Consider the following 12,748-nt stretch of genomic DNA (forward strand, 5'->3'; position numbering starts at 1 on the left):
CTTGTTTTGGCTATAAGGGTGTGGAGATTTTAGCATGGATTGCATCAAGGAAATGCATTCAATCAAGGAGCAACTATAATAATTGAATTCCTTGAAATCCAAAGTAGTAGTTTCATTACTACTCAAAGTTTTGATACCTTCTACTCCACTTTCAATGCTTTTAGCATCAAGATAGATGGAGTCCGAATCATTGGGGCGTTTTTCAACCAAAGTGGATTCATATCCAGCCCCATCATCATTAGGTTTGACACTAAAAACAAAGATTCAATGGGAGTCACACCAAGCACTTTAAGATCTTCGTGATTCTTATCACGAGAACACGCCTTTTTAAGCCATTCATGTCTAGCACGAATTTGGGCGGTTCTTTCTTTGCTTTCACTCATGGAAACACGCATAGCTTTCAAAGTTTCATCCATATTGATCTTGGGAGGAGCACATCTAACTTTCAAAGTATCAATATCACTAGACAATCTATCAATGCTCCTAGCCAAATCATCAATTTTGAGTAGTTTTTCCTCTATGGACGCATTGAAAATATTTTGCGAGTTGACAAACTCTTTGATATTACTCTCTAGATCAGAGGGTAATTTATTGTAATTTCCATGAGTATTGTTGTAGGAGTTGCCAAAGTTATTAGAGGGATTACTAGGAAAAGGCCTAGGAACATAGTTTCCTCTAAAAGCATTGTTGTTGCCAAAATTATTCCTACCAACAAAATTAACGTCCAAGCTCGCGTTGCTACTCTCAATCAAGGAAGACAAGGGCATGTCATTAGGATCTAAAGGAGCACTTCTACTAGCAACCAAATTCATTAACTCATCCATCTTAGCACTCAATGAGTTAATTTCTTCTATAGCGTGTACCTTCTTACTAGCAGGTGACCTTTCAGTATGCCACTGAGAGTAGTTTGTCATGATATTGTCTAGGAGTTTTGTGGCTTCCCCTAATGTAATTTCCATGAACGTTCCACTTGAGGCGGAGTCCAACATATTTCTAGAAGCGAAATTCAAATCAGCGTAGAAGATTTGTATAATCATCCAAAGACTCAAGCCATGAGCGGGACAATTTCTAATCATCAATTTCATTCTCTCCCAAGATTGTGCAACATGTTCATGATCAAGTTGCTTCAAATTCATGATAACATTACGGAGAGAGATAATCTTAGCCGACGGAAAATACTTGGATATATAAGCATCTTTGCACTTGTTCCAAGAATCAATACTATTTTTGGGCAAAGACAAAAACCAAGTTTTTGCTCGATCTCGCAACGAGAACGGAAAAAGCTTCAATTTAATCACATCATTATAAACACCTTTCTTATTTTGCATATCGCAAAGCTCAATGAAGGTATTAAGATGGGATACGACATCTTCACTAGGAAGGCCGGAGAATTGCTCTTTCATAACAAGATTCAGCAAAGCAGCATTGATTTCGTATGATTCCGCACTAGTGGCATGAGCAATCGGAGTACTAATAAAATAATTATTATTAGTATTCGAGAAGTCACAAAGTTTGGTGTTTTAAGTCATGGTGACTTCATCAAGCAAATAAGCACACAAGCGAACAAAAAGCAAGCGAGAGAAAAGGGCGAACGAAAAAGGCAAACGAAAAAGGCAAATATTTTTGTAAATTTTTGTTTTTCATAAGTGGGGCACAGGAAAACGAGAGGCAAAAAAAGTAAATGCAAGAGATGAGTTTGCGAAACTTACTTGGATGAGTTCTTGACTTGATCCTCCCTGGCAACGGCGCCAGAAATCTTTCTGCTGCCTCTTGAGCTTGCGTTTGTTTTTCCCCTGAAGAGGAAAGGGTGATGCAACACAGGAGCAGTAAGTATTTCCCTTAGTTTGAGAACCAAGGTATCAATCCAGTAGGAGAATCAGACCAAGTGTCCGGAGTACTTGCGCAAACACAAACGAGCTTGCACCCAACGCTATAAAGGGGTTGTCAATCCCTTCAAGATTGATTGCAAAGTGAGATCTGAAGGCGGAAAGTGCAACGAAGTAAAAGTGTAACGCTGAAAATATGGTGTGAGGTAGACTCGGGGGGCATAGTGTTCACTAGAGGCTTCTCTCAAAATAGCAAATATTACGGTGGGTGAACAAATTACTGTCGAGCAATTGATAGAACCGCGCAAAGTCATGACGATATCTAAGGCAATGATCATACATATAGGCATCACGTCTGAGACAAGTAGACCGATACTTTCTGCATCTACTACTATTACTCCACAGATCGACCGCTATCCAGCATGCATCTAGTGTATTGAGTTCATGACGAACAGAGTAACGCCTTAAGCAAGATGACATGATGTAGAGGGATAAACTCAAACCAATGATGTAAACCCCATCTTTTTACCCTTGATGGAAACAACACAATGCATGCCTCGCTACCCCTTTTGTCACTTGGTGAGGTCACCGCACGGTATGAACCCAAAACCAAGCACTTCTCCCATTGCAAGAATCATAGATCAAGTTGGCCAAACGAAACCCACAACTCGAAGAGAATTTCAATGATATGAAATCATGCATATAAGAGATCGGAAGAAACTCAAATAAGATCCATAGATAATCTGATCATAAATCCACAATTCATCGGATCTCGACAAACATACCGCAAAATAAGATTACATCGGATAGATCTCCATGAACATCATGGAGAACTTTGTATTGAAGATCCAAGAGAGAGAAGAAGCCATCTAGCTACTAGTTACGGACCCGAAGGTCTATGGTGAACTACTCACGCAACATCGGAGAGGTCATGGTGTTGATGAAGAAGCCCTCCGTATCCGAATCCCCCCTCCTACAGGGAACCAGAACGTGCCCCAGATGGGATCGTGCGGGGACAGAAGCTTGCGGCGGTGGAAAAGTATTTTCGTGGATCTCTCGCGAAGTTTTGGATTTTTCAGGAATTTATAGGCGGAAGAGGTATGCCAGACAAGCCACAGGGGGCCCACAAGCCTTCTAGGCGCGAGCCCCCCTGGCCGCGCCTAGGGGGTTTGTGGCCTCCCCTGGTGGCCTCTGCCTTGGTTCTAACGTCCCGTGCGTATCTTCTGTTTCGGAAAAAATCTTTCCGGAAGTTTTATTCTGTTTGGACACCGTTTAAAATCCTTCTCTGAAAAGGGTCAAAAACACGAAAAAAAATAGGAACTGGCACTTGGCACTGAGTTAATAAGTTAATCCCAAAAAAGATATAAAAGGCATACAAAACATCCAAAGTTTGACAAGATAATAGCAGGGAACCATCAAAAATTATAGATACATTGGAGACGTATCAGTGCTATGCAACTGAGAGGATGCAGAAGACGCTTCGAGCTAAATGCAAAAATAAGCATAGAATTGAAGCATCGATGGCTGAGGCATTCATTACTGAGGAGGTGGCAAACTTTGTGACAGCACACTACGAAGCCAAAAATTATCATTTGCATAATCTGAAGCCTCGGTACAATGATGCAGACCCTAAAAAAGGTGGGTCCAACCTCAGCCTATTCAAAGGGAAGCTCGCACCAGCCGGTGCTTCGAAACCAATAACGTTGGATGTCGAAAAATGGCGGAACATTTCGTTGTATACCTTCAAGAACCTAATAGAAGTGCGGCCGTACATCGAGTAAGTTCTCGGCAAATTTTCTCGTAACTTCTAATTCCTTTGAACAGCTCTTATTCCCGAATATTTCATACAGCCGATACGCCGCCAAATTCTCGGATGGAGCGGTGATCCAAAATGATTCCGTCGAAGAGTATGAGCTTCTGGCAAAGGCAGGAGGCGGCTATCCCGGTTTCATCTCTTGGTTCAAACAAATGGTAATTATCAATAATGGACCTTTTCATTTCTTGGTCTAACTTGTGGCTAATGCAACAATCGTTTTGTATTGAACTTGTAGGCTAATTCAGAGTCTATGGACGCCGAATTGAGTCAAGCCGCTAATGGTTTTGACTATAAGGTCTGTTCATTTGAGAAATACAACATCAACGGGTATCTCTTTCGTACCTTTGGCAAAGAGCTATCTATGCCCGACCGGAAATCTACAAATTGTGGTGTCTCCGCTATCGATGAAGGTGATATCAAGTATTATGGAAGAGTTGAAGCAATTTATGAACTTCCATTCTATGGTGAAAACCCACCGAACGTCGTAGTCTTCAAATGTTATTGGTTCCCGCCGAAGCAGACTAGAAGGACTCATGAACATATAGGACTAGTCGGGATCAATCCAAACACCCATTTAGATGTTCCCGATGTCTATATTACGGCTCAACAGGCAACCCAAGTTTACTATCTACCGTGGGCATGCCAAACTGATAAGAATCTGGAAGGTTGGTATGTTGTTTATGAAGTGCCGCCACGTGTTAGACCACCTCCCCCAAATGAGCAGGATTCTGAACCTCATATTAACCCAGACACATATGACAATGGAGAATTCTTCCAAGAAACACGTCTTCCCAAGAAACGTTTCAACAACCGCCATGCTTCACCCCAGAACATGGAAGCAGATAGCGACAATGAATCCTACTTCACCCCTGAGCTGGAACCAGCAGAGCTGGAACTAGAAGAGGTTACTGATGCGGATGACTTGGCAATGCTTGAGCGATTACAGAAAGGTCTTCCATAACGTCATGCCGTTGAACCCGATGAGCACGTCATTCATGAAGACATGCGTGATACTGATGATGATGATTATTATTAGTTTGTAAGATTCCCAACTTAAATTATATATGTACATATTATTCTTCTTCTCTTCTTCTTTTTCTTCTTCTCTCATTCTTCTTCTCCTTCTTCTCTTCTTTGTTCTTCTCTTTATTCTTCAATTTAGCTTATTTTCCCTCAACAAAGACATACTTATCTAATTATCCTCCAAAATGACATAATTAGCCTAGTTAGGTAAAAACATCATAAGAACCTTGGTTAGCTCATTCAAATGACTAATTAAGCTCCTAAAAGACATAATAATCTCAAAATGGTATAAGAACCTTGGTTAGCTCATTAATATTATATACTTAGCTCGTTTTCTTCTAAAATGACATAATTAGCCCATTTAGCTCCAAAAATACATACTTAGCTAATTTAGCTCCAATAAGAGGAGAAGAGGAGAAATGAAAAGGAAGAAGAAGAAGAAGAAGAAGAAGAAGAGAAAAAGAAGAGAAGGATAAGGAGAAGAAGGAGGAGGAGGAGAAGAAGAGAAGAAGGAGAATGAGGAGAAGAAGGAGAAGGAGCCCTCCTTCTTCTCCTTCTTCTTCTCCTTATTCTTCTCCTCCTCCTTCTTCTCATTCTTCTTCTCCTCTTCTTTTGTTCTTCTTCTCCTCCTCCTTCTCCTTCCTCTTTTTCTTCTCCTTCTTCTCTTCTTGCTTCTTCTCTTTCTTCTTCAATTTAGCTTATTTTCACCAACAAAGACATACTTAGATAATTATCCTCCAAAATGACATAATTAGCTTAGTTAGGTAAAAACATCATCAGAACCTTGGTTAGCTCATTAAAATGACTAATTAAGCTCCTAAAAGACATAATAAGCTAAAAATGGCATAAGAACATTGGTTAGCTCATTATATTATATACTTAGCTTGTTTTCATCTAAAATGACATAATTAGCCCATTTAGCTCCAAAAATACATACTTAGCTAATTTAGCTCCAAGACGAGGAGAATAGGAGAAGAAATGGGAAAAATGAAAACAAGGAACAATAAGAAGAAGAGAAGAAGGAGGAGAAGGAGGAGGAGGAGAAGAAGGACAAGGAGGAGGAGAAGGAGAAGGAGGCGAAGACCTTCTCCTCCTTCTCCTCCTTCTCCTCCTCCTCCTCCTTCTCCTTCTTCTTCTCCTTCTTCTTGATTTCTGCTTCTTCTCCTCCTCCTCTTTCTTCTCCTATTTCATATTCTCCCTACCGTATTTTCCCCAACAATGACATAATTAGCCCATTTAGCTCCAAAATGACATAATAAGCTCAAAATGGCATAAGAACCTTGGTGAGCTCATGAATATTATATACTTAGCTTGTTTTCCTCTAAAATGACATAATTAGCCCATTTAGCTCCAAAAAGACATAATTAGATAAGTTTGCTCCAAGAAGACGAGAAGAGGAGAAGAAATAGGAAAAATGAAAAGAAGGAAGAAGAAGAAGAAGAAGAAGAAGAACAAGAAGAAGAGAAGAAGAGAAGGAGAAGGAGGAGGAGGAGAGGAGAAGGAGGAGAAGGATAAGGAGGAGAAGACCTTCTCCTTCTTATCCTCCTTCTCCTCCTCCTCCTCCTTCTCCTTCTTCTTCTCCTTCTTCTTGATTTCTTCTTATTCTCCTCCTCCTCCACTTTCTTCTCCTCTTTCATATTCTCCTTACCTTATTTCCCCAACAATAACATAATTAGCCCATTTAGCTCCAAAATGACATAATAAGCTCAAAATGGCATAAGAACCTTGGTTAGCTCATGAATATTATATACTTAGCTTGCTTTCCTCTAAAATGACATAATTAGCCCATTTAGCTCCAAAAATACATAATTAGACAGTTTAGCTCCAAGAAGAGGAGAAGAAATAGGAAATATGAAAAGAAGGAAGAAGAAGAAGAAGAAGAAGAAGAAGAAGAAGAAGAAGAAGAATAAGAAGAAGAGAAGAAGAGAACGAGAAGGAGGAGGAGGAGAAGGAGGAGGAGGAGAGGACGAGGAGAAGAAGGAGAAGGAGGAGAAGACCTTCTCCTTCTTCTCCGCCTTCTTCTCCTTCTCCTCCTCCTCCTTCTCCTTCTTCTTCTCCTTCTTCTTGATTTCTTCTTCTTCTCCTCCTCCTATTTATTCTCCTCTTCCATATTCTCCTTACGTCATTTTCCCCAACAATGACATAATTAGCCCATTTAGCTCCAAAATGACATAATAAGCTCAAAATGCCATAAGAACCTTGGTTAGCTCATGAATATTATATACTTAGCTCGTTTTCCTCTAAAATGACATAATTAGCTCAAAAATGGCATATGTTGTTGTTCTTCTTCTTCTGACTTTCTTATTCACATTTTTGCATATTGGATGTACTACATGCATGGAAGCTGGCATTCATGGATTGCTTTAGTTCTAGTTTTCATTTGAGTTGATGAACAATGTCGAACTATATGTATATGTATCTATGGATGAACAGTGTAAAACTTTGTATGTTGGTTCTTTCGATATATGGGATGTACATTGATGAACTTTATTTGTATATCATATATGTGTTGTGAACTATATATATGTGTTGTGAAATATATATCATATATGTGCTCTCAAATATATATATATATATGTGTGTGTGTGTGTGTGTGTGTGTGTGTCTGTGTGTGTGTGTCTGTGTGTGTGTGTGTGTGTGTGCCATGAAATAATATAAAACAAATAAAACAGTTACTATATGGGCTCTTTGTCGTTTGCCAGCTGAAGGCAAAGGGGCCACGTGGCACCCAGCTGTGCACCGTGGGGGCAGCAGCAGCTGGCCCATATAGCCTCTTTGTCGTCTGCTGCCTGGGTAGGCTGCGGCAAAGAGAAGAGCCGGCTGGGCAGTTATGGGCTGGCCCATATCAGCAGACGAGAAAGAGAAGGCGGAAGCAGACGGCAAAGAGAAGGGGGGGAAGCATACGGCAAAGAGAAGGGGGGAAGCAGACGGCAAAGAGAAGGGGGGAAGCAAACGGCAAAGAGAAAGGGGGAAGCAGACGGCAAAGCCTCTCTTAGCCCTAACGGAGGCGTTGCCTGTCGGCTGCCGTCATAAGACTTTTTCCGACTCCCCGGTGCCAAAGACTGACGGCAAAGCCCTTTGTCATCCGCTTCAGGAAGGCAGACGGCAAAGAAGCTACTATGTCGTCGAAAGCTGATGTAGAAACTTTGCCGACAGGAGGCAGACGGCAAAGGTCTTTGCTGTCGGAGGAACACCTCTTTGCCGTCTGTTATGGCAGACGTCAAAGTGTCTGAATCCTGTAGTGTAAGCAGCTTCTCCTAGGTCTTTCATTGAAAAACTTTTGTTCAAGTAATCCTTTACGCTTTCTAAAAACTCCACATTGTTTCCAATCAGCAATATGTCATCCACATATAAAATTAGAAACGCTACAGAGCTCAAACTCACTTTCTTGTATATACAAGATTCTCCAACAACTTGTATAAACCCAAACGCCTTGATCACCTCATCAATGCGCTTATTCTAACTCCGAGATGCTTGCACCAGTCCATAAATTGATCGGTGGAGCTTGCATACTTTGTTAGCATTCTTTGGATCGACAAAACCTTCGGGTTGCATCATATACAACTCTTCCTTAAGAAAACCATTAAGGAACGCGTTTTGACATCCATGTGCTAGATTTCAAAATCAAAAAATGGAGCTATTGCTAACATGATTCGGACGGACTTAAGCATCGCTAACGGTGAGAATGTCTCATCGTAGTCAACTCCTTGAACTTGTGAAAACCCCTTTGCCACAAGTCGAGCTTTATAAACGGTCACATTACCGTCAGCATCCGTCTTCTTCTTAAAAATCTATTTATTCTGAATAGCCTTGCGACCTTCAGGTAATACTTCCAAAGTCCACACTTCGTTTTCATACATAGATCCTATCTCGGATTTCATGGCCTCTAACCATTTGTTGGAATCTGGGCCCACCATTGCTTCTTCATAATTCGCAGGCTCATTGTTGTCTAACAACATGATAGATAAGACAGGATTCCCGTACTACTCACAAGTAGTACGTGATCTTGTCGACCTGCCAGGTCCGACAGTAACTTGATCCAAAGCTTCATGATCATCATCATTAGCTTCCTCCTCAACTGGTGTTGCCTCGACAGAGTTCTCCCTCTGCCCTGCGCCACCATCCTGTTGGAGCAGAGGTTCCACAACCTCATCAAGTTCTATCTTCCTCCCACTCAATTCTTCTGAGAGAAACTCTTTCTCAAGAAAAGCTCTGTTCTTAGCAACAAACACTTTTCCCTCAGATCCGAGATAGAAGGTATACCCAACTGTCTCTTTTGGGTAACCTATGAAGACGCACTTTTCCGCTTTGGGTTCCAGCTTTTCACGCTGAAGCTTTTTGACATAAGCATCGCATCCCCAAACTTTAAGAAATGACAACTTTGGCTTCTTGCCATAACACAGTTCATATGGTGTCGTCTCAACGGATTTTGATGGTGCCCTATTTAAAGTGAATGCAGTTGTCTCTAATGCATAACCCCAAAAAGATAATGGCAAATCGGTAAGAGACATCATAGATCACACCATATCTAACAAAGTACGATTACGATGTTCGGACACACCATTATGCTGTGGTGTTCCAGGCGGTGTCAACTGTGAAACGATTCCACATTGTCTTAAGTGAGTACCAAACTCGTAACTCAGATATTCACCCCCTCGATCAGATCGTAGGAACATAATATTCTTGCTATGATGATTTTCAACTTCACACTGAAATTGCTTGAACTTTTCAAATGTTTCAGACTTGTGTTTCATCAAGTAGATATATCCATACCTACTCAAATCGTCACTGAAGGTGAGAAAATAACAATATCCGCCGCATGCCTCCACACTCATTGGACCGCACACATCGGTATGTATGATTTCCAACAAGTCACTTGCACGCTCCATTGTTCCGGAGAACGGAGTCTTAGTCATCTTGCCCATGAGGCATGGTTTGCACGTGTCAAGTGATTCAAAATCAAGTGACTCCAAAAGCCCATTAGCATGGAATTTCTTCATGCGCTTTACACCAATATGACCTAAGCGGCAGTGCCACAAAAAGGTGGCGCTATTATTGTTAACTCTACATCTTTTGGTCTCAGTGTTATGGATATGTGTGTCATCACAATCAAGATTCAATATGAACAAACCCCTCACATTGGGTGCATGACCATAAAAGATATTACTCATATAAATAGAACAACCATTATTCTCTGACTTAAATGAGTAACCGTCTTGCAATAAAAAAGATCCAGATATAATGTTCATGCTTAACGCAGGCACTAAATAACAATTATTTAAGTTCATAACTAATCCTTATGTTGACTGAAGTGAGACTGTGTTGACGGCGATTGCATCAACCTTGGAACCATTTCCCACGTGCATCGTCACTTCATCCTTCGCCGGCCTTCGTTTATTCCGCAGTTCCTGCTTCGAGTTACAAATGTGAGCAATAGAACCGGTATCAAATACGCAGGCACTACTACGAGAGTTGGTTAATTACACATCAATAACATGTATATCACATATACCTTGTTTGGCATTGGCCGCCTTCTTATCAGCCAAATACTTGGGGGAGTTGCGCTTCTAGTGGCCCATCCCCTTGCAATAATAGCACTCAGTTTCTGGCTTAGGTCCAGCCTTGGGTTTCTTTGTCAGAGGGGCAACAGCTTTGCCGCTCTTCTTGGAGTTACCCTTCTTGCCTTTGCCTCTTTTATTGAAACCATTGGTCTTATTGACCATCAACACTTGATGTTCTTTCCGGAGTTCTGACTCAGCGACTTTCAGCATCGCAAGTAACTCGCCGGGTGACTTATTCATCCCTTGCATGTCATAGTTCAACACAAAGCTCTTGTAGCTAGGTGGCAGTGATTGAAGAATTCTGTCAGTGATAGCCTCTTTTGGGAGTTCAATCCCCAGCTCAACTAGACGGTTTGAGTACCCAGACATTTTGAGCACATGTTCGCTGATAGACAAATTCTCCTCCATTTTGCAAGCATAGAATTTATCGGAGGTCTCATACCTCTCGATCTGGGCATTCTTCTGAAAGATAAACTTCAATTCTTGGAACATCTCATATGCTCCATGACGTTCAAAGCGTAGTTGAAGTCCCGGTTTTAAGCCATACAAGACTGCACATTGAACTACTAAGTAGTCCTCCTTACGTGCTTGCCAAGGGTTCACAACATCTTGTTTAGACGTAGCGGGTGGTTCATCACCTAGCGCTTCATCAAGGACATAATTCTTTTTCCCAGCTTGTAGGATAAGCCTCAAATTACGAGCCCAGTCTACAAAGTTGCTACCATCATCTTTCAGCTTAGCTTTCTCTAGGAACGTATTGAAATTCAGGGTTGCTACTACGTGAGCATTGATCTACAACATAAAATATTGCAAAGTTTACTTAGACTATGTTCAAGACAATTAGAGTTCAGCTAATCATATTACTAATAAACTTCCACTCAAATAGACATCTCTCTAGTTATTTGAGTGTTACATGATCCAAATTCACTAACTCAAGTCTGATCATCATGTGAGTTGAGTGCAGTTTCAGTGGTAAACATCTCTATGTTAATCATATCAACCATACAATTCATGCTCGACCTTTCGGTCTCTTGTGTTCTGAGGCCATGTCTGCACATGCTAGGATCGTCAAGTTTAACACGAGTGTTCCGAATGTGCAACTGTTTTGCGCCTGTTGTATGTGAACGTTGAGTCTATCACACCCGATCATCACGTGGTGTCTCGAAACGACGAACTGTCGCAATGGTGCACAGTCGGGGAGAACACAATTTTATCTTGAAATTTTAATGAGGGATCACCTTATAATGCTACCGTCGTTCTAAGCAAGATAAGGTGCAGAAAAGGATTAACATCACATGCAATTCATAAGTGACATGATATGGCCATGATCTTGTGCTCCCTGATCTCCATCACCAAAGCACCGGCATGATCTTCATCGTTACCGGCGCCACACCATGATCTCCATCAACGTGCCGCCATCGAGGTTGTCGTGCTATCTGTGCTATTAATACTGAAGCTACAACCTAGCATTATAGTAAACGCATCTACAAGCAAAAACGTTAGTTTAAAGACAACCCTATGGCTCCTGCCGGTTGCCGTAGCATCGACGTGCAAGTCGATATTTAACTATTACAACATGATCATCTCATACATCCAATATATCACATCATGTATTTGGCCATATCACATCACATGCATACCCTCCAAAAACAAGTTAGACGTCCTCTAATTTGTTGTTGCATGTTTTACGTGGCTGCTATGGGTATCTAGTATGATCACATCTTACTTACGCAAAACCACAACGGTGATGTGCAAATTGCTATTTAACCTCTCTCCAAGGACCGCCTCGGTCAAATCGAATTCAACTAAAGTTGAAGAAACAGACACCCGCGAGTCATCTTTATGCAACAAGTTGCATGTTAGTCGATGAAACCGGTCTCCCGTAAGCGTACAAGTAAGGTTGGTCCAGGCCGCTTCAATCCAACAATACCATCGAATCGAGAAAATACTAAGGAGGGCAGCAAATCGAACATCAACTCCCACAAAAACTTTTGTGTTCTATTCGAGATTACATCTATGCATCAACCTAGCTCATGATGCCACTGTTGGAGAACGTTGCATGGGAAACAAAAAAAATCCTACGCACACGAAGACCTGTCATGGTGATGTTCATCTACGAGTGGGAGATCGGATCCACATACCCTTGTAGATTGCTAAGCGGGAAGCGTTAAGAAACGCGGTTTATGTAGTGGAACAGCTTCGTGATTCAAATCACCGTTGTCCCACGACCCGACCCGATCTAGCACCGAACGGACGGCACCTCCGCGTTCAGCACACGTACAGCTCGATGACGATCTCCGCCTTCTTGATCCAGCAAGAGAGACGGGGAAGTAGATGAGTTATACAGCAGCGTGACGGCGTGCCGGTGATGGTGATGATCTAGTCCTGCAGGGCTCTACCCGAGCTCCGCGGAAAACTAATCTAGAGGAAGAACTACGAAGTAGAGGTTTAGGGTTGCACGTGACAAAGTCGTGTCTCAAAAACCCTAAAACCTCTAGTATATATAGGAGGAGGGGAGGGGC

The sequence above is a fragment of the Hordeum vulgare genome, chromosome 2H, assembly GCF_904849725.1.
Source record: "Hordeum vulgare subsp. vulgare chromosome 2H, MorexV3_pseudomolecules_assembly, whole genome shotgun sequence".
In the NCBI taxonomy this organism is placed as follows: Eukaryota; Viridiplantae; Streptophyta; class Magnoliopsida; order Poales; family Poaceae; genus Hordeum; species Hordeum vulgare.